Here is a 22364-nt window from a genome sequence, read left to right as displayed (position 1 = left end):
CACGCTGATCAATATATCTATAGGCGGATCGGGCAGTGTGTTGTGTATACACACTGCCTGATCCGTCGTGACTGATGTCACGAACTGGGCGGGCATTTACATGCGCCCGCTCAGTTGAACTGTCAATCACCGCCGGCAGCTGCAGCATGTGTATGGGCGGTCGGCTGACCGCCCATACACACACAACGATGCACCAATATAGCTGTAGATATATGGGTCATCGTGTATGCAGCAGGACCGACGCAATATGTCTGTAAACGACTGCGTTCACAGACATATCATTGGTACACACTGGCTGACGGGCCAGCGATTTATCGGTCACTAAATAAAACGTCCGATATATTGGCCAGTGTGCACCCATCTTAAGGCTGCATAATATATCCTATCCCGCCCATTGTTCTCATGTCCAGCTGCATTACCACATCGCCATCACCACTGAAAGTATCTCATCTCAACTACATTTAAACGTGGATTGTGATAAATATGCCCCTGGATGTGGTAATTACACCCCAACTCGCAATTCAAAAAAAATTATTATTTTTTTGCATGCATTTATCAAACTTGTGATGCAGGGACAGAGGGGTCTATTTACTAAACCTTGGCTTGAGATTAAGTGGACGGAGATAAAGTAACAGCCAACGGACTCCTAACTGTCATTTTTCAAACAGCCTGTGACATGTCAGTTCGGAGCTGATTGGATGGTACTTTAGGGTCTAATTATGAAGCAATGAAAAGAGTGGAGAAGTGAGCTAGTGGGCAACCAATCAGCTTTTAAGTAACATTTGTCAAGTGCATTCTATAAAATTATACGTAGCAGCTTATTGGTTGCCATGGGCAACCTCTCCACCGGCTTACTTTTCCATTCTTTTCATTGCTTCATGAATAGACCTATTTCTCTCCAACCACTTTAGCTACATCTAAGGGGTAAATTTACTAAAGCTTCTAAAACAGAGAATTGGTGATGCTGCCCATAGCAACCAATCAGCTGCTGTCTATCATTTTCTAAAAGACAATAGAGAAACGATAGACAGTATCTGATTGGTTGCTATGGGCAACATAACCAATTCTCTGTTTTAGAAGCTTTAGTACATTTTCCCTAAGGCTTAGTACAAAGTCCCCAGAGCGTCTGAGAGAACCCTATCGCAGTGAAGGGTTAGATGCAAAGTGACAGCAGTAGTAGAGTATTGCTCATGTGCCAGTAACTCCAATCATACATCATAAGGATGCTTTATTTTTGACAGTCTCCACAGAAAAGGTCTTTTTGTAGATGAATTTTCTACAAAATTAGTGTCATAAATATGCCCCATAGAGTGTTATTGTAGTCAACAAATATTGGGCCTAATTCAGACCTGATCGCTAGGCTGCGTTTTCGTACAGTCTGCGATCAGGTCTGAACTGCGCATGCACCGCAATGCTCAGGCGCGTCAGTCCGCAGCGACGGGGATCAGCGGGCAGCGACGGGATGGTGCGAGAAAAGTGATTGCATGGGCAATCGCAAAGTGACTTATAGGAAGAGGGCGTTTGTGGGTGGCAATTGACCGTTTTTATGGAGTGTCCAGAAAAACGCAGAAGGGACCAGGCGTTTGAAGGGAGCGTTTGACGTCAGCTTCGCACTGGAAGAGTAAGTCCTGGTCTGTGCAGAGACTGCACAACTTTCTGTTTGTGCTGCTCTCCTGCACGGGTGTGGTTCATCAAATCGACAGTGTCTAGGTCGACAATGTTTAGGTCGACCACTATAGGTCGACAGTCACTAGGTCGACATGGATGGAAGGTCGACAGGGTTTCTAGGTCGACATGTGCTAGGTCGACAGGTCTAAAGGTCGACATGTGGATTTTTTTTTTCTGTCGTTTTCTTCGTAGAGTGACCGGGATCCCAAATTAGTGCACCGCGTTCGCTCGCCATGCTTCGGCATGGTGCCTTCGCTCCGCTACCGCTTTGCTCGGCACACTTTACCGTTCCAATCGTAGTCCACGTGGATCGTTAAGTATGAAAAAATTCAAAAAAAGAAAAAAATAGCGAAAAACTCATGTCGACCTTTAGACCTGTCGATCTAGCACATGTCGACCTAGAAACCCTGTCGACCTTCCATCCATGTCGACCTAGTGACTGTCGACCTATAGTGGTCGACCTAAACATTGTCGACCTAGACACTGTCGATCTTCAGACCGGATCCCCTCCTGCACATGCGATCGTACACCTGCGATTTCCCCCTCCCCCTGTAGGCAGAGACTACCTGATCGCAGGGATGCAAAAAACGAAACTTAGCGATCAGATCTGAATTAGGCCCATTGCTTCTGCTTTGATATAGCTAAACTCCTGTGATATTTTATTCCACAGATGGAGATTTCTAAACTGGTTCTGCTTAAATGTAATTGTGCTTTTCTACAGATTCGCAGCCCTAGAGTCATTATACTCTGTTCTGGAATACTTAAGAACTTCAATCGCCTTTTTACTTGTCAACATTCTCTTCTCCTTCACCTACTAGTTATACCATGGAGGAAACCTGCAGTTATCTAGCTGCTTACCCCCTGGCACACCCCCGCTTTGTATATTCTCCAGGACGCAGCATTATTCCTGCCCTGGGATTCAGGTAATGTTATGTGTTCAGTTCCCCACAGTGCTAAGTCTAGGCAGGTGCCCGAAGCATGATATCCGCACTGCATTAGCCGTCTTTACTCTCCACTGATGTAAACAGTTTCTCTAATACTAGTTAAGTAGTTGATAATGATATTTATACACATTAATCAAAATAATAAAGAAGTGAGAAATTTGATAGGGGCAGCTTTAAACCCCTGGGAAACTCAGGGCCATGTGGAAACAGCTGTATCTGTAATATATGTGTTATGCAGGCCCTAGCAGATCACTGCAGCCTGAGCAGACCATAAAGCAACTAGATCACAAATGCATGGCTAATTGTATACAAATTGCAATTATCCAAACTGATCCAATGGCATATAAAAGTGGCCCTGCATGCTAGCCTAGTATTAGCCAATGGCTACTTCTACATGGATTGCCTTTTCATCATGCTAAATTGAAGGATCCTTTTGTCTGTTTGCATGGAGCAGCTACATAATATGTTAATGTGTGCGTGGCATTGCACAGAGACATCTAAATTACCAGCTATAAGGGTTGTGGTATTGCTCTATAAAATACATTCTAATGATATATATAATGATTGAACATGTGAGGCATGGCCTCCCTACAAATGGCAGATACTACTGAGTATCCAAGGGATAGATCATGTTCCAGCTAAGGAGCCAGATGTGAAAAAAAGATTTAAAACAAATGTGCAAGCTCCTGTGATGCCTCTGCAGTTAAATACACTGGCATGCAACGCTATAGTGGTACATTGAGATTGTAATTAAACATAACCTGATTTTACGGTAGTAAATTACTTTACTGATGTTCTAAAAACTGTTCTTCATTTTCTTTGTTCCAGCATCATATGATATGTTAGCTCTATGTGCTTAAGCATCACTTTTACTAAGCATGTGAGGGTCACTCTACTCCATGTACCACTGCACTGAGCTGCAGACAGCTCCCAACCTCCTCTCTGCTGCCTCTCCCCTTGAATCAGCTGTATCTACTAACTAACACAGTGCAAAAGCATTATCCAGCATCACTAGGGGGAAAGAGGACTGTAAGGAGGGGGAGAGGCACAGTGCGGCAGGAGAAGTGAAGGAGAGAAAAATGGAGGGAAAAGGGAGAGGAGGCATATAGACAGAAAGCAAAAGACGGAGGGAACGCTGCAGGCCCTTGGCATACCCATGTTATATCTAAACACAGTGCTTCACAAATATTGCATCCACACATTCATGTTTCCTATGGTACTCTACAACCTGCAGTATAGACAATTTGTCATGCAATAAACAATGAAATACAGGATTGTAAAATAACATTGGATTCTATATAAAAATATACCTTGATCCTTGGCATATATATCCTACACTGGTTATAGTATAACACTATGGTAAATACACACCTTTCATACTACCCGGATAGTCATGGATACAACATTGTACAGAAGCCCCTGCTGGTGTATACATACCTTACACATGGATGTAATTCATATACACACACATACATTTGAATAAAATACCTAATACAGTAAGGTCCTCCTATGTGGTATGTAAAACATGTTGCATTGTGCAAACATGCAGTGTGTACACCTGTCCTCTGCAGTCCCACTATTTCTTTATCTTTCAACATCTGTAAAGCTCACATCACATGCACATGTACAATTCCATGGTAAATATTTTACAAGTGCATATAGTGAAAATATATATGTATATATATAGACACACACACACACACACACACACACACACACACACACACACACACACACACACACACACACACACATATAAATATAATCACACACACATATAGCTATGTATCATGCACACGCATACACACAGATATGACTATACTGTTTCACACACAGCACTCACCGCACAGCCGGCTGCAGGAGCGTGTGAGGATAGGAGAGTCAGCAGCACAGTGTAGCTGTGTGTGTGTGTGTATGTGTATGTCTCTGTACCAAGAGTCCTGCAGCTGCTAACTGTGCAAAATACATCACAAAAGCAGACACCCTCCCCCAGACCAACTGTGACGTCTACATGGGCAGATTAACTGTCTGAATGCTGAGACCTTGTAGGTTACCCCCATGCTCTGAACCTCTTTCCTGATTTAATGCAGCACACCATTAACCCTCAGTATCCTGACTAGTACTAATGCTAGCTAAAGACATGCATACTGCTCATCACTAATGTCAAATTGCAACTGGACCCTCTTACCTCAATATTACCTGAGCAGCATCACTATAGTGATGCAAACAAGATGTACTGTATGATCACCTGCTAGAAACTGCAGTTCAAGATTCCAAACATGCAGATTCAAGATTCCAAGATTCCAAATATGTTACACCCAAATTAACATTGATAGTTGAATATTCAGTTCTTGCTGTTGCTGGATTGCACATATTACCGTTTAATACGGTAAGCAATACTCATTTTCCTGCGCACCTTTATAGACTAGAGTACGTATAAAAATGGGCGAAATTATTGGTCACAGAGTGCCTTTGTCCATCCATTCCAGAGGTACTTTGTGCATCGATTAAAATTGGATGGCCACCATAAGGATTTATCATTGCAAGAGTCCATCTACATAGACAGATTAACAACCGGGCAACTGGAGCGATCACCTAAAGGCCCTCACTCATAGCTACATCACTAGCTTCGGGGCACTGTAGTATAATGTGAACTGGGGGTACTTAAGTGTGTTTAACACATTTGTGGTGCTGGGTGTATTTGCACATTGTACTTTGTAATAATGTCACCAGCATATCATATTGCCAATTTTATTGGCAGGGGCCCCCGCAAGATAGCTGGCCTGGGACCCCTACAGACTGTAATCCAGCTCTCTTCAGCCACCAACAGAATCATGAATGAAAAGTCCAATGTAGCAAGTATATAGGAAGAAGATTCACTGAAAAAAATGTCAGGCACATATGAAGATGAGATCTCCTCTGTACCAAAAGAGGTTACTATGGAGACAATAACCGGCAGCCAATAAGAGCTGCACATACCTAGCAACTGAATTCCACACACCCAATAAGTATTTGGTATTATAAGTAACTAGAGTAAATGTGTCTGGTCAATAAGAGACATTTCTGAAAGTGCATTACTCACATTTTCAACATTTCAGCCAATCTGTCAGATTGTATGCAATGACTGAAGGGATGAGGAATGTTTAATCTTCTATGAGAGGAGGAAGACAGGTGTTGTGAATTAGACTTTGAAGTGACATTTTTTTCCATCTTGTGCTTTTCAGTTAGACCCACAGTCTTCTAAGATGAGCCACATATTGATTTTTTGGGGGTACAGCACCCAAAACTTGAAGTTGGCAACTACCTACTGTACTTAGGGGCCGATTCAGAGATGGACGCAGCTGTGCTTCTTTACGCAGTGGTCGCGTCCAACTGGTCTGCGCACGTGGAGGGATGTTCAGGGGCAGCGTTTTAGTGCTGCAAGGGCATGGTGCCTGAAATGGGGACATGCTGTGATTGTTTTTGGTGTGGCTGTGTGACGTCACACGCAGCTACTCCAATAAAAAAAATAATGGCGGAGGATCGCCTGCCAGCGCATTCAGTCTTCGCTGTTTCCAGTGGTATGGCCAATCCTACTTTCAGCTGCTGTTACTGACCTAGACACTCACCTATTGTGCTGCTGCTCACCAGCGTGTATGGTTACGTCCTGGTCAGGGCTGGTGCTAGGGTGTTTGGTGCCCTCCTGCAAATTATAAATTTGCACCCTCCCTCCCATACGTAATAAAGGGACAGCACCAAAATGGGGTGTGGTCTCACAAGGCAGCGGCGCCACACAATCGTACACCCAATTCAAATTGCTCCACACAGTAGCACAATCTTAATCAATTTACATTACACAGTGCCTCTGAAACATACTACACAACATAGTTGTGTCCATTATTCATGTTATGACACATACAGTAGTGCTCCTTATTAACGTTACATCACACAGTATTGCCCCCTAGTCACGTTATGCTACACAGTAGTACCACTCATACACGTCACTTGCACTGTAGCCCCCCTTATGCACAATGCCCACAGTAGTGTCCGTTATACACATAATGTCCACAGTAGTAGTGCCCCTTACACATACCACCCACAGTAGTAGTGCCCTTTACACATAACACCTATAGGGGTATGCCCCTTACACATACCGCCCAGTAGTATTGCCACACATAATGCCCTCAGCAGTAGTGGCCCTTACATATAATGACCACTGTAGTAGTGCCACACATAATGGCCACAGTAGAAGTGCCCTTACACATAGCGCCCACAGTAGTAGTGCCACTTACACATAACGCCCACAGTAGTAGTGCACACGTAATGCACATAGTAGTGCAACACATAATGCACACAGTAGTGCAACACATAATGCCCACAGTAGTAGTGTCCTCTACAGATAATGCCCACATTAGTAGTGCCACACACAATTCCTACAGTAGTAGTGCCTCTTGAACATAGCGCCCACAGTAGCAGTGCCACACATAATGCCCACAGTAGTAGTGACCCTTACACATAGCACCCACAATAGTAGTGCCACACGTAATGCCCACAGTAGTAGTTCCCCTTACACATAATGCCCACAGTAGTAGTGCACATTGCACATACTGCCCACAATAGTAGTGCCACACATAATGCCAATAGTAGTAGCATACCTTGCACATAACACCCACAGTAGTAGTGCCACATATAATGTCCACAGTAGTAGTGCCCATTACACTAAAGCCCACAGTAGTAGTGCCACACATAATGCCCACAGATGTAGTGCCCCTTACACATAATGCAAACAGTAGTAGTGCCACACATAATGCAGTAGTAGTGTCCCTTACACATATGTCCACACGAGGGAAGGGGAGGGGAAAGAGGGGGGAGTGCAGGACTTACACACGAGATCAGTGCCAGGTGGACAGGAAACTGAAGAGCCACTTTATGCTGACAGTGTCGCTGCCGTTATACAAGTGCAGGCAGCGGGGAGGAGAATAGAGGGAGGGAGGTAGCTGATGGCGGAAGAGCCGCGCTTCAAGCTGCCAGCACCACTGCCTGTCATACAGTTTGACAGGTGCAGCCGTCAGCAACAGCAGAGTAGCAGAGCGGGGAGAGCGCCTCTCCAGCCTGGCACCTCCTTGCTTTGCATAATCTGCTGAGCGGGATGTGCTGGTCCTAGTGCATATGTGATTGTCATGCTTCTGTTATAACAGCATGGCTCCATAACAAGAGCATCCCATTCATTACATAGCTCCTTCACAATGTTCAACATAGGATACTCTCTAGGGCGGCGAGTGATTGCTTTCCGCTCTTCCAAAACATCTTTTAAGGTTTTTAGGGATCTATTTACTAAGCCTTGGATGTAGTTGAGGTGGACAGAGATAAAGTACCAGCCAATCAGCTCCCAACTGTCATTTTTCAAACACAGCCTAACACAGACTGTGACATGGCAGTTAGGAGCTGATGGGCTGGTACTTTATCTCCATCCCAGGCTTAGTAAATAGACCCCTTAATAAGTAAACCATCTCTGCAATTAATGTGGGTCAACAGTGAATTCTTATTTGTGCTGTAAATAAATATATACTTTAAAAAAGAAAATTATTGTAAAGTTTTATGCTTTACAAAAAATTAGTGATGTGCACCTGAAATTTTTCGGGTTTTGTGTTTTGGTTTTGGGTTCGGTTCCGTGGCCGTGTTTTGGGTTCGGACGTGTTTTGGCAAAACCTCACCAAATTTTTTTTGTCGGATTCGGGTGTGTTTTGGATTCGGGTGTTTTTTTTCAAAAGACCCTAAAAAACAGCTTAAATCATAGAATTTGGGGGTCATTTTGATCCCATAGTATTATTAACCTCAATAACCATAATTGCCACTAATTTTCAGTCTATTCTGAACACCTCACAATATTATTTTTAGTCCTAAAATTTGCACCGAGGTCGCTGGATGGCTAAGCTAAGCGACCCTAGTGGCCGACACAAACACCTGGCCCATCTAGGAGTGGCACTGCAGTGTCACGCAGGATGGCCCTTCAAAAAAATACTCCCCAAACAGCACATGACGCAAAGAAAAAAAGAGGCGCAATGAGGTAGCTGTGTGACTAAGCTAAGCGACCCTAGTGGCCGACACAAACACCTGGCCCATCTAGGAGTGTCACTGCAGTGTCACGCAGGATGGCCCTTCAAAAAAATACTCCACAAACAGCATATGACGCAAAGAAAAATGAAAGAAAAAAGAGGTGCAAGATGGAATTGTCCTTGGGCCCTCCCACCCACCCTTATGTTGTAAAAACAGGACATGCACACTTTAACGAACCCATCATTTCAGCGACAGGGTCTGCCACACGACTGTGACTGAAATGACTGGTTGGTTTGGGCCCCCACCAAAAAAGAAGCAATCAATCTCTCCTTGCACAAACTGGCTCTACGGAGGCAAGATGTCCACCTCATCATAATCGTCCGATTCATCACCCCTTTCACTGTGTACATCCCCCTCCTCACAGATTATTAATTCGTCCCCACTGGAATCCACCATCTCAGGTCCTCGTGTACTTTCTGGAGGCAATTGCTGCTGGTGAATGTCTCCATGGAGGAATTGATTATAATTCATTTTAATGAACATCATCTTCTCCACATTTTCTGGAAGTAACCTCGTACGCCGATTGCTGACAAGGTGAGCGGCTGCACAAAACACTCTTTCGGAGTACACACTGGAGGGAGGGCAACTTAGGTAGAATAAAGCCAGTTTGTGCAAGGGCCTCCAAATTGCCTCTTTTTCCTTCCAGTATACGTACGGACTGTCTGACGTGCCTACTTGGATGCGGTCACTCATATAATCCTCCACCATTCTTTCAGTGGTGAGAGAATCATATGCAGTGACAGTAGACGACTTGTCAGTAATCGTTGGCAGGTCATTCAGTCCGGACCAGATGTCAGCATCAGCAGTCGCTCCAGACTACCCTGCATCACCGCCAGCGGGTGGGCTCGGAATTCGTAGCCTTTTCCTCGCACCCCCAGTTGCGGGAGAATGTGAAGGAGGAGATGTTGACGGGTCGCGTTCCGCTTGACTTGACAATTTTGTCACCAGCAGGTCTTTGAACCTCTGCAGACTTGTGTCTGCCGTAAAGAGAGATCCAAGGTAGGTTTTAAATCTAGGATCGAGCACGGTGGCCAAAATGTAGTGCTCTGATTTCAACAGATTGACCACACGTGAATCCTGGTTAAGCGAATGAAGGGCTCCATCCACAAGTCCCACATGCCTAGCGGAATCGCTCTGTTTTAGCTCCTCCTTCAATGCCTCCAGCTTCTTCTGCAAAAGCCTGATGAGGGGAATGACCTGACTCAGGCTGGCAGTGTCTGAACTGACTTCACGTGTGGCAAGTTCAAAAGGTTGCAGAACCTTGCACAACGTTGAAATCATTCTCCACTGCGCTTGAGACAGGTGCATTCCACCTCCTTTGCCTATATCATGGCCAGATGTATAGGCTTGAATGGCCTTTTGCTGCTCCTCCATCCTCTGAAGCATATAGAGGGTTGAATTCCACCTCGTTACCACCTCTTGCTTCAGATGATGGCAGGGCAGGTTCAGGTGTTTTTGGTGGTGCTCCAGTCTTCTGTACGCGGTGCCTGTACGCCGAAAGTGTCCCGCAATTCTTCTGGCCACCGACAGCATCTCTTGCACGCCCCTGTCGTTTTTTAAATAATTCTGCACCACCAAATTCAAGGTATGTGCAAAACATGGGACGTGCTGGAATTTGCCCAGATGTAATGCACTCACAATATTGCTGGCATTGTCCGATGTCACAAATCCCCAGGAGAGTCCAATTGGGGTAAGCCATTCTGCGATGATCTTCCTCAGTTGCCGTAAGAGGTTTTCAGCTGTGTGCCTATTCTGGAAAGCGGTGATACAAAGCGTAGCCTGCCTAGGAACGAGTTGGCGTTTGCGAGATGCTGCTACTGGTGCCGCCACTGCTGTTCTTGCAGCGGGAGGCAATACATCTACCCAGTGGGCTGTCACAGTCATGTAGTCCTGAGTCTGCCCTGCTCCACTTTTCCACATGTCCGTGGTTAAGTGGACATTGGGTACAACTGCATTTTTTAGGACACTGGTGAGTCTTTTTCTGACGTCCGTGTACATTCTCGGTATCGCCTGCCTAGAGAAGTGGAACCTAGATGGTATTTGGTAACGGGGGCACACTACCTCAAGAAATTGTCTAGTTCCCTGTGAACTAACGGCGGATAGCGGACGCACGTCTAACACCAACATAGTTGTCAAGGCCTCAGTTATCCGCTTTGCAACAGGATGACTGCTGTGATATTTCATCTTCCTCACAAAGGACTGTTGGACAGTCAATTGCTTACTGGAAGTAGTACAAGTGGTCTTCCGACTTCCCCTCTGGGATGACGATCGACTCCCAGCAGCAACAACAGCAGCGCCAGCAGCAGTAGGCGTTACACTCAAGGATGCATTGGAGGAATCCCAGGCAGGAGAGGACTCGTCAGACTTGCTAGTGACATGGCCTGCAGGACTATTGGCTTTCCTGGGTAAGGAGGAAATTGACACTGAGGGAGTTGGTGGTGTGGTTTGCGCGAGCTTGGTTACAAGAGGAAGGGATTTACTCTTCAGTGGACTGCTTCCGCTGTCGCCCAAAGTTTTTGAACTTGTCCCTGACTTATTATGAATGCGCTGCAGGTGACGTATAAGGGAGGATGTTCCGAGGTGGTTAACGTCCTTACCCCTACTTATTACAGCTTGACAAAGGCAACACACGGCTTGACACCTGTTGTCCGCATTTCTGTTGAAATACTTCCACACTGAAGAGCTGATTTTTTTGGTATTTTCACCAGGCATGTCAATGGCCATATTCCTCCCACGGACAACAGGTGTCTCCCCGGGTGCCTGACTTAAACAAACCACCTCACCATCAGAATCCTCCTTGTCAATTTCCTCCCCAGCGCCAGCAACACCCATATCCTCATCCTGGTGTACTTCAACACTGACATCTTCAATTTCACTATCAGGAACTGGACTGCGGGTGCTCCTTTCAACACTTGCAGGGGGCGTGCAAATGGTGGAAGGCGCAAGCTCTTCCCGTCCAGTGTTGGGAAGGTCAGGCATCGCAACCGACACAATTGGACTCTCCTTTGGGATTTGTGATTTCGAAGAACGCACAGTTCTTTGCTGTGCTTTTGCCGCAAGTCTTTTCTTTTTTCTAGCGAGAGGATGAGTGCTTCCATCCTCATGTGAAGCTGAACCACTAGCCATAAACATAAGCCAGGGCCTCAGCCGTTCCTTGCCACTCCGTATCGTAAATGGCATATTGGCAAGTTTACGCTTCTCCACAGACGCTTTTAATTTTGATTTTTGGGTCATTTTTTTACTGATCTTTTGTGTTTTGGATTTTACATGCTCTGTACTATGACATTGGGCATCGGCCTTGGCAGACGACGTTGATGGCATTTCATCGTCTCGGCCATGACTAGTGGCAGCAGCTTCAGCACGAGGTGGAAGTGGATCTTAATCTTTCCCTATTTTTTTAACCTCCACATTTTTGTTCTCCATATTTTGCGCACAACTAAAAGCCACCACAGGTATACAATGTAGATGGATGGATAGTATAGTATTACTTATACTTATGGACGAGTGACGACACAGAGGTAGGTACAGCCGTGGCCTACCGTACTGCTGCTTAGTGCTTATATATAAATATAATATACTGTATAACGGACCTGGTGGACAGTGTCAGCAGACTGCTAAACTAGTATGAAGAAAGAAAAAAAAAAACCACCACAGGTATACAATGTAGATGGATGGATAGTATAGTATTACTTATACTTATGGACGACGAGTGACGACACAGAGGTAGGTACAGCCGTGGCCTACCGTACTGCTGCTTAGTGCTTATATATAAATATAATATACTGTATAACGGACCTGGTGGACAGTGTCAGCAGCAGACTGCTAAACTAGTATGAAGAAAGAAAAAAAAAACACCACAGGTATACAATGTAGATGGATGGATAGTATAGTATTACTTATACTTATGGACGACGAGTGCACTGACGACACAGAGGTAGGTACAGCCGTGGCCTACCGTACTGCTGCTTAGTGCTTATATATAAATATAATATACTGTATAACGGACCTGGTGGACAGTGTCAGCAGCAGACTGCTAAACTAGTATGAAGAAAGAAAAAAAAACCACCACTGGTATACAATGTAGATGGATGGATAGTATTACTTATACTTATGGACGACGAGTGACGAGTCGACACAGAGGTAGGTACAGCCGCGGCCTACCGTACTGCTGCTTATGCTTAGTGCTTAATTATATATATAATATACTGTATAACGGACCTGGTGGACACTGCAGTGTCAGCAGACTGCTAAACAAACTAGCATGAAGAAAGAAATAAATAAAAACACCACAGTGTTTTTCAGGCAGACAAACGTATACTGGACTGGTGGTCACTGTCAGCAAAACTGTGCACTGTACTCCTGCTATAACTGCTCCCCAGTCCCCACAATTAGGCAGTGTGAGCAGTGCACTCAGCACAGATATATCATGCAGCAGTGCAGCACACTGAGTGAGCACAGATATGGTGGAGCGTTTTTTTTCAGGCAGAAAAACAACGGATTAAACTCAAAACCCTGTACTGTACTCCCTAACAGCTGCTCCCCGTCCCCAATCCTCCCCACAATTATAACTAACTAAGTTCTAATATAATACAACGGATTCGGAGAGGACGCCAGCCACGTCCTCTCCCTATCAATCTCAATGCACGTGTGAAAATGGCGGCGACGCGCGGCTCCTTATATAGAATCCGAGTCTCGCGAGAATCCGACAGCGGGATGATGACGTTCGGGCGCGCTCGGGTTAACCGAGCAAGGCGGGAGGATCCGAGTCGCTCGGACCCGTGTAAAAAAAAGGTGAAGTTCGGGCGGGTCGGATTCCGAGGATCTGAACCCGCTCATCACTACAAAAAATATGCATAGCTTATTTAGGAAATAAAATGAAGGCAATCAAAATAAAATAAATCAATAATATTCATTTAGTAAAGGAACATATAAGTATGCAGGGGTTGGGTATGAATGCCTAGCAGTGAAGATGTTGTTGTTCAGTATACCGACGCTGGCATCCCGACAATTGAAATCCCGACAGGGTAAGGTAGCGCTATTGTCTCCTCTCCTCAACCCCCTAACCCTCCCTTCCCGCAGTCTAACCCAACCCTCCCCCTGGTGGTGCCTAGCCATAAAGCCCCTCCCCGCAGCCAAACCATAACCTCTCGGTGTAGCGCCTAAACCTAGCCTCCAACCCTAAACCTAACCCTCCTGCTGTACTTATGGTCGGGATGCCGGCTATCAGGATTCTGGCGTCGGTGTCCTGAGCTTTTCAGGATTCCGGAGTCGGTATTCTGACATGGGGCGGAACTTGTGGCAGTGCAGCCAGTGCGTTGCACTGGGGCCCCGCAGCACTGAAGGGGCCCACAGCCGCCAGCCTGGCATTACAATGAGTCACAATGACTCACTGTATAATGCCGCCGCGGCCGCCAGCTATGCGCCCGTTCGCCCGCCGCCAATGTCCCCGCCACCCGGCTCACAATCACACACTCACTGTGGCTGCGCTGCGGCAGCCCGAACAGAGAGGGAGGCGGGGCCGTTCCTCCATCATACAGACTTACTGGTTGCTGCTGTGAGGAAGGAACGCTCTCCCATCTCCTCCTTTCTCCAGCCGCAGCGCTTCCTCCTCCCTGACGTTCTGACTCTACTAAGTGCCCCAGCCCCCACCAATGGGGAGGAGGGGCCACCCTCTCAACTCCTCCCCACCAACAAATGATCTAGCAGTGCCCACTTGAGAGACATGCTGTCTGTCAGAAAAGGGAGGAGGGGCAGCTATCTCAGCTCCTCCCCTTCTTGTTTATATTCCGCTCCCCCCCCTCCCTCCCTCTTGCTCTTTCTCAGTGTTTTGGCGCCGGGGATCTGACAGGGTCATGCCAAGATCTCGTGGCCGTCCCCGGCGCTTACTATCAGAATGGGAGGGAGGCGGGCAAGGAGCAGCAGGAGCAGGTCATTCACTAACTCTGTGAAAGCCATTTCCTTGCACAGCAGCAGCCCCTGGTAGGGATTAGAGTTGTTTTACAGTACATGCTTGCATATGTGTAAACACAAATATATGTTGTTTAGCAACCATCTATATTTTTTACAAATGTTTTCACTTGTGGGTGTCTGTGGCAGATTTTTTTTTTTTTTTATTGAGTTTGTGAAAGTGTTTGGCTGCATCTCTTGCATCTTTGTGCAATTATTCAGGTATTGCCTGAGGCATACTTACCTACTCTCCCGGATTCTGCGGGAGACACCCGGTTTTTCGAGTAGTCCCCCGCAGCCCCGGAAGAGTGGGCACACCTCCCGCATTCTGCCCACTTCCTAGTGAAGTGGGCAGAATGTGGAGAAAGACGGAGCAAAATCGCGGACTATGTATGTGTATGTTACACCTAGTAACTTACTTTTATATTTATTACTGCATCAGGCGGCCTTCACGCAATTTTTGGACAAGTCTATGTACAATTATAATATTATATGCCCAGATTCCTCGCACCACAGTTATCACCTAAAGCTGGTCATATAGTAACTTATTGTATATTACTGTGTCAGGCTTGGTAGATTGGTCCGGGGGCCGCTGCAACTGCTCAGCCTCTCTCCACACACACCACAAGCACCACACTGGAGACAGAGACTGACTTCTCACTGTCGCTCTATGTGTGTGTGACCGAGTCACATGTCACACACAAACGGTTTGGGAGCTCCGCAACCACGTATTACACACAGACTGAGATTGTTTGTGTGTAGCTGGCGCCAAGCGCAGCCACAGTCATTTTGTCCCGAGGCTGGGTGGCGGGAGTCGCGGGTCCGCCGCCGCAGCAGCTCAGCCTCTCACAGTCTCCACGCTGGCGTACCCACCCTCCCGTACACACACTGGAGCTCCACCCTCACCTGATTCTAATTGGGCGGCCACTCGTGCTGATGCCTGCTATAGGCTGATTAAGCATCAGTCACTGAGTCACTGTTCTGTCAGGCTTGTCAGCGTCCAATAGAAGCGCACCCGCAGCCCTGTGCCTCCAAACCTCCGCAGTGGCTACGGGGGCTGTAGTTACACCACTGGTGACTGGGCAGGCAGGGGTAACAGGGAGATAGTGGGTGTAATTTAGATACCAGCGCTACCCTCTAATGACATGAGCAGCTCCAATACACTTTAATGAACGATTAAGGTTTCATCTTTGTTACTCAAAATTAAGCACTTTTAGTTAGATGGTGATAAATTTAGATTTAAATATGGGTTGGTTAAAATATAATTAAAATTAAATAAAAAATATAAAAAAATAATAAGAATATAAATAAAAATGAAATACAAATAAAATTAAAGTGCAGTGAAATCAAGTATGCTGAATCAGCAGCAGGGACCATAAAGTACACATAAAAGACACACACAGTAGTAATGTATGCAGCACCTTCCTGTTAATGTAGTTACTTCAGGTGATAATAACTGGAGCCTCACCGCTAGGGTGACAGGGGGATAGATGGTGACTGGGCAGGCTAGGGTGACAGGGGGATAGGTGACTGGGCAGGCTAGGATGACAGGGGGATAGAAGATGACCTGGCATGCTAGGGTAACAGTGGGATAGGTGACTCGACAGGGTGGAGAAACAGGGATAGAAGGGCATGCTAGGGAAACAGGGGGATAGAGGGTGACAGGGGGAAGAGGGGACTGGGCAGGCTAGGGTAAATAGGATTTTAATTACCTACTGGTAAATACTTTTCTCGTAGTCTGTAGAGGATACTGGGGATCCATTTAGTACCATGGGGTATAGACGGGTCCACTAGGAGCCATGGGCACTTTAAGAATTTGATAGTGTGGGCTGGCTCCTCCCTCTATGCCCCTTCTACCAGACTCAGTCTAGGAAACGGACAGACTTTGAGAGAAGGATATAAAAGGATAGTGGTGAGATTCCAAACCAGCACACAAAAACAAGAGGAAAGCCATGCTAGCCAAATTTGGAACAGGAACAGCTGAACCAAACAACAATACTTAACCAAGTAACAGTGCAGGACGAACGAAGCACCGGGCGGGCACCCAGTATCCTCTAAGAACTACGAGAAAAGGATTTACCGGTAGGTAATTAAAATCTTATTTTCTCTTACGTCCTAGAGGATACTGGGGATCCATTTAGTACCATGGGGAAGTACCAAAGCTCCCAAACCAGGTGGGAGAGTGCTGAGGGTGCTGCAGAACTGGTTGACCAAACTGAAGGTCCTCAGAGGCCAAGGTATCGAACTTATAGAACTTTGCAAACGTGTTCGAACCTGACCAAGTAGCTGCTCGGCAGAGCTGTAAGGCCGAGACACCGCGGGCAGCCGCCCAAGAAGAACCCATTGACCTAGTCGAGTGGGCCTGTACAGATTTTGGAATCGGCAATCCTGCCGTGGAATAAGCATGCTGGATAGGGAGCCTGATCCAGCGTGCAATTGACTGCTTTGAAGCAGGACACCTAATTTTATTGGGATCATAAAGAACAAACAGCGAGTCCGATATTCTGTGATGAGCTGTTCTCTTCACATACACCTTCAAATCCCTCACAACATCCAACGACTTTGAAGTAACAGAGGTGTTGGTAATCACCGGAACCACAATTGGTTGGTTGATGTGAAACGCAGACATCACCTTAGGAAGAAATTGCTGATGAGTCCTGAGTTCAGCTCTGTCCTCATGGAAGATTAAATAGGGGCTCTTGTGAGACAATGCCCCCAGCTCCGACACACGTCTTGCTGAAGCCAAGGCCAACAGTGTGACGGTTTTCCACGTAAGATATTTTACGTCTACCTCCTGTAACGGTCCAAACCAGTCCGATTGGAGGAACTTCAGCACCAAATTGAGGTCCTAAGAAGCTGTGGGAGGCACAAAGGGAGGCTGGATGTGCAGAACCCCTTTCAAGAACGTCTGGACCTCAGGAAGAGATGCCAGTTGTTTCTGAAAGAAAATGGACAAGGCCGAAATATGGACTTTTATGGAGCCCAGATGTAGGCCCACATCCACACCCGACTGAAGAAAAAGCAGGAAACATCCCAGATAAAATTCCACCACAGAATATTTTCTGCTCTCACACCAAGAGACGTATTTCTTCCAAATACAGTGGTAATGTTTAAACGTTACCCCTTTCCTTGCTTGGATCATAGTCAGGATGACCATGTCAGGGATCCCTCTCCTGGCTAGAATCAGCTGTTCAACTTCCATACCGTCAAACGTAGCCGTGTTAAGTCTTGATAGGCGAATGGCCCCTGTTGCAGGAGATCCTCGTGAAGAGGTAGAAGCCACGGATCTTCCAGGAGGATCTCCAGAAGATCTGCGTACCAGGCCCTTCTTGGCCAGTCCGGAGCAATGAGAATTGCTTGAACTTTTTCCCTTTTTATTCTTTTCATAATTCTTGGGATCAGCGGAAGTGGAGGGAACACGTACACCATCTGATAGACCCATGAAGTCGTCAGAGTGTCCACTGCCACTGCCTGTGGGTCTTTCGACCTGGAACAATACCGCTTGAGCTTCTTGTTGAGATGAAAGGCCATCATGTCGATTTGTGGACATCCCCTTCGACGTGTCAAGCACCTGAACATCTCCGGATGAAGGACCCACTCCCCTGGGTGCAGGTCGTGTCTGCTGAGGAAGTCTGCTTCCCAGTTGTCTACTCCCGTAATGAAGACCGCCGACAATGCCACAGCGTGTTTTTCTGCCCAGAGGAGAATTCTTGATACCTCTAACATTGCTGCTCTGCCTTTCATTCTGCCCTGTCGGTTTATGTACGTTACTGCCGTCACATTGTCCGACTGAACCTGAATGGCCCGATCTTGGAGAAGATATGAGGGTCTGCGGAAGGCCGTTGTATATATCCCTGAGTACCAGAATGTTGATTGGAAGGATGACTTCCTGACTTGACCATCTTCCTTGAAACTGCACCTCCTGAGTGACCGCTCCCCAACCTCTGAGGCTTGCGTCTGTGGTTAGCAGAATCCAATTCTGAATCCCGAACCATCGGCCCTCGATTAGGTGAGAATTCTGTAGCCACCATAGAAGGGAGATCCTGGCCTTTGGCAACAGGCGGATCCTCTGGTGCATGTGAAGATGCAATCCGGACCATTTGTCCAACAGATCCAGCTGGAAGGGCCTTGCATGAAATCTTCCATACTGAAGCGCCTCATAAGAGGCCACCATTTCCCCCAGAAGGCGAATGCATAGATGCACAGATATCCGGATTGGCTTCAGGACATCCCAAACCATCGACTGGATTACCAATGCCTTTTCCAACGGAAGAAAAACTTTCTGCGACTCTGTGTCCAGTATCATTCCCAGAAATGGGAGCCTCCGAGTTGGCTCTAAGTGAGATTTCGGGAGATTTAGAATCCACCCGTGATCCAGGAGTAGTCTGGTTGTGAGACCAATGCTGTCCAACAACCTTTCCCTGGACGGTGCCTTTATCAGAAGATCGTCCAGGTATGGAATTGTGTTCACTCTCTGCTTGCGAAGGAGAAACATCATCTCTGCCATCACCTTGGTGAACACCCTCTGTGCCGTGGAGAGACCAAATGGCAGGGCCTGGAACTGGTAGTGACAGTCCTGTAATGCAAAGCGTAGATAAGCCTGGTGAGACGGCCAGATCGGAATGTGAAGGTACGCATCCTTGATATCCAGAGACACTAGGAATTCCCCCTCCTCCAGACCTGAGATCACCGCTCTCAGAGACTCCATCTTGAATTTGAACACTCGTAAGTACGAGTTCAACGATTTTACATTCAAAATCGGCCTTACCGAACCGTCCAGTTTCGGTACTACAAACAAGTTGGAATAGTACCCCTTGTTTTGCAGATGAGGTGGAACAATGACCTGAGTCTGTACCAGTTTTTGAATGGCATCCTGTAAGGTTATACTTGCCTCTTGTGAAACTGATAAGCCTGATTTGAAGAATCTGTGAGGTGGAAGCTCCTGAAACTCCAGTCTGTAGCCCTGGGAAATAAGATCTATGACCAAGGGATCCTGGCATGATGTTGTCCAGATGTGACTGAAATTCTTTAGTCAGGCTCCCACCTGCCAGTCTTCCAGGCCTCGCGGTCCACCGTCATGCTGAAGGCTTTGAGAAAGCAGAACTGGAGCTCTGTTCCTGAGAACCAGCAGTTGCTGGTTTTCTGGGTTTACCTCTAGCGCCTCTGTTGGCAGTAGAAGATCCTCTGACTTTGCCCTTAAACTTGGCAGTCCGAAAGGACTGTAGGGTAGGTCCTGAGTAGGTCTTCCTGGTTCGGGGAGCTGCAGAAGGAAGATATGTGGACTTACCTGCAGTAGCTTCGGAGATCCATTTGTCCAGTTCATCTCCAAATAAGGCATCTCCTGTGAAGGGTAGGCCTTTCACGCCTTTCCTGGAGTCCGCAGTCCACTGGCGTAACCATAAGCCACTGCATGCTGACACTGCCATAGCAGTGGTGCGTGCATTAAGCAAACCCACTTCTTTAATGGCTTCCACCATAAAGTTTGCAGAGTCCTGTATATGTTGCAGGAGTAGCACAATCTCCCCCCTAGGTAAGGAATCCAACCCTTCAATAAGGTTATCCGACCATTTAGCAATGGCTTTAGTAATCCACGCACATGCTATAGTGGGTCTCTGAGCCACCCCAGCAGTTGTGTACAAGGATTTGAGTGTAGTCTCAATCTTACGATCAGCTGTGTCTTTGAGGGAGGCTGCGCCAGGGACGGGTAACACAATCTTCCGTGACAACCTGGACACACATGCATCCACTATCAGTGGACTTTCCCATTTTTTCTTATCCTCAGGAGGAAAATTAAAATATGAGAGTAACCTTTTAGGGATTTGAAATTTTTTATCAGGATTAACCCATGGTTCTTCAAATAGAGTATTCAATTCCTTTGACACAGGAAAAGTGACAGGACTTCTTTTTTACATTTAAAATAAGATTCCTCACACTCCTCTGTCACCTTTATCAGGAATTTGTAGCACATCTCTGATAGCTTCTATAAGAGCCTCTATTCCCTGTGACAGAGCAGCGTCCCCCCCTTCTGAATCCACCTCCCCCATGTCTGACCCCTCAGCGTCAGAGTCAGACTGCAGGATATGGGCCAGAGTTCGCTTTTGTGGACAAATGGCAAGGGACTGAGACGCTTGTTTGGGGACTGAGTCTCTGTTCATAATCTCATCCACAGATGTCTTTAGTATTGCATCTCTTTCTCATTGCGGGACAATTTATTAGAGATATTGGAAATCATTCCTTTGATGGAATCCAGCCACGCTGGTTCAGCCCCACTAGCCTGAGAAGGTGCACTACACTGAGTACATAGTAGTGAGCTCCCTGGAGAAGAGGAACACTCTGCCGTACATGAAACACACTCATTGTCTGACATATTGTAAATGTGACAGCACACACACACATACGGTTAAAAGCACAATTAACCCACAAAGAGCCCTTCCTGGGAGACACAGAGGTGTGCGGAGCCTGCACACCGCGCCCTTATTGCTAATGCCAAGCTCAGCTGGGTCGTAGACTAAGTACCCAGATCTAGGGGTCTATTTACTAAGCCTTGGATGGAAATAAAGTCGCTGGAGATAAAGTACCAGCCAATCGTCTCCTAACTGTCATTTTTCAAAAACAGCCTGTGGCATAGCAGTTAGGAGCCGATTGGCTGGGACTTTATCTCCAGCGACTTTATCTCCATGCGTGGCTCAGTAAATAGACCCCTATGCACACTAATAATCGCTCCCCCCTGCTATGACCCCCTGGTACCGCTGAGGTAATCTATCACACCGGAGGAGCTGCGTGTCCCTTTCAGTCAGCGTCTGTGTCCACTGCAGAGGGAAAAAGGCGCTGGTGAGCTGCTGGATCGGCTCATAGTGAAGCCCCGCCCCTTCAATGGTGCGCGGTCTTCCCACTTTTTTATACTGGCTGAGGTAATTTGTGCTTAAAATGGAGACAGGACCGTTTTAAGGCTTTGTTTGCCAGTGTGGGTACTGTGTATAGTGTACTGAGACACAGTTGTGTACTGAGTCTGGAGACGCAATCCGCCCCGGTTAGAAGCCGTGCATCTATGTACCCTCATGCCGCCATAATGGCCGGCGGCTTGCTAACCGGGATGCCGGCTTAGTACTCACCACTCTTCTTTCTTCTGGTTCTGTTAGGGGTGGCGGCGTGTTGCGAGAATGTACGCTCGCCGTGGTGGGGCTTGTGAATAGTTCCCTCAGGAGCTAGTGTCCTGTCAGCGGGGAACGGGACCATTAACCCTTCAAGAGGTTGCCCCCCCTAAGTCCCACGAAGCAGGCAGGCTGGTGCCAACCAGCCCTGCCTGAAAATAACATACATATAAAATAAATGTAGAAAACTCTTCAGGAGCTTCCATAAGTGTGACCGGCTCCTCTTGGCACATCTTTTAAACTGAGTCTGGTAGGAGGGGTATAGAGGGAGGAGCCAGACCACACTATCAAATTCTTAAAGTGTCCATGGCTCCCAGTGGACAAGTCTATACCCCATGGTACTAAATGGATCCCCAGTATCCTTTAGGATGTAAGAGAAACAGAGGGATGGAAGGTGACAGGGCATGCTAGGGTGACAGGGGGATAGAAGGTGACTGGGCAGGCTAGGGTGATGGGGATAGAGGGTGACTAGACATGCTAGGGTAACGGTGATAGAAGGTGACTGGGCAGGCTAGTTGACAGGGGGATAGGTGACTGGGCAGGCTAGAGTAACAGGGGG

General features: G+C 46.8%; 1 protein-coding gene across 3 annotated transcripts in view; it reads right to left on the bottom strand.

Annotated features, from left to right (window-relative positions):
• The window catches only part of LOC135032268 (CYFIP-related Rac1 interactor A-like), a 144383-nt gene extending 139822 nt beyond the window's left edge, over nucleotides 1-4561 (bottom strand). For 2 of the 3 annotated variants that reach the window (XM_063954073.1, XM_063954074.1), the window contains exon 1: nucleotides 4456-4561. The gene's annotated coding sequence lies outside the window, so the exon portion shown is untranslated. The remainder of the gene's footprint in view (nucleotides 1-4455) is intronic. The other variant, XM_063954080.1, reaches the window with a different exon arrangement.
• Between the last annotated feature and the right edge of the window lie 17803 nt (nucleotides 4562-22364).

Source organism: Pseudophryne corroboree, chromosome 2 (genome assembly GCF_028390025.1).
Source record: "Pseudophryne corroboree isolate aPseCor3 chromosome 2, aPseCor3.hap2, whole genome shotgun sequence".
NCBI lineage: Eukaryota > Metazoa > Chordata > Amphibia > Anura > Myobatrachidae > Pseudophryne > Pseudophryne corroboree.
The sequence above is the reverse complement of the archived record's forward strand: the minus strand, read 5'-3'. Positions and strand labels throughout refer to the sequence as shown.